This window comes from Penaeus monodon, chromosome 25 (genome assembly GCF_015228065.2).
Source record: "Penaeus monodon isolate SGIC_2016 chromosome 25, NSTDA_Pmon_1, whole genome shotgun sequence".
Lineage (NCBI taxonomy): Eukaryota > Metazoa > Arthropoda > Malacostraca > Decapoda > Penaeidae > Penaeus > Penaeus monodon.
This window is the reverse complement of record NC_051410.1, coordinates 22,263,510-22,263,757: the sequence shown is the minus strand read 5'-3', so window position 1 is coordinate 22,263,757 and position 248 is coordinate 22,263,510.

The window sequence follows — 248 nt, the reverse complement described above, 5'->3', positions numbered from 1 at the left end:
ATAGCAGGGTTGGTATATGTGGATTTGTGTACGTAAAAACTTGAACCGAAAAAGCTCAATTTGTGAGTCGAGAGAGGGCTCCGCGACCGGCCTCCGCTCTCCACCGCGACTCGACCCGAAGACGGCAATCCAGTAATGGAGCTCCGGCGCACGAGATTGATTCTTCCCGCGGCAGGCGCGGGAGGCTCTCGACAGGGAAAAGATAGGTGGATGGTGGGGGGGGGGGGGCAAAGAGGGGAAACACGAAA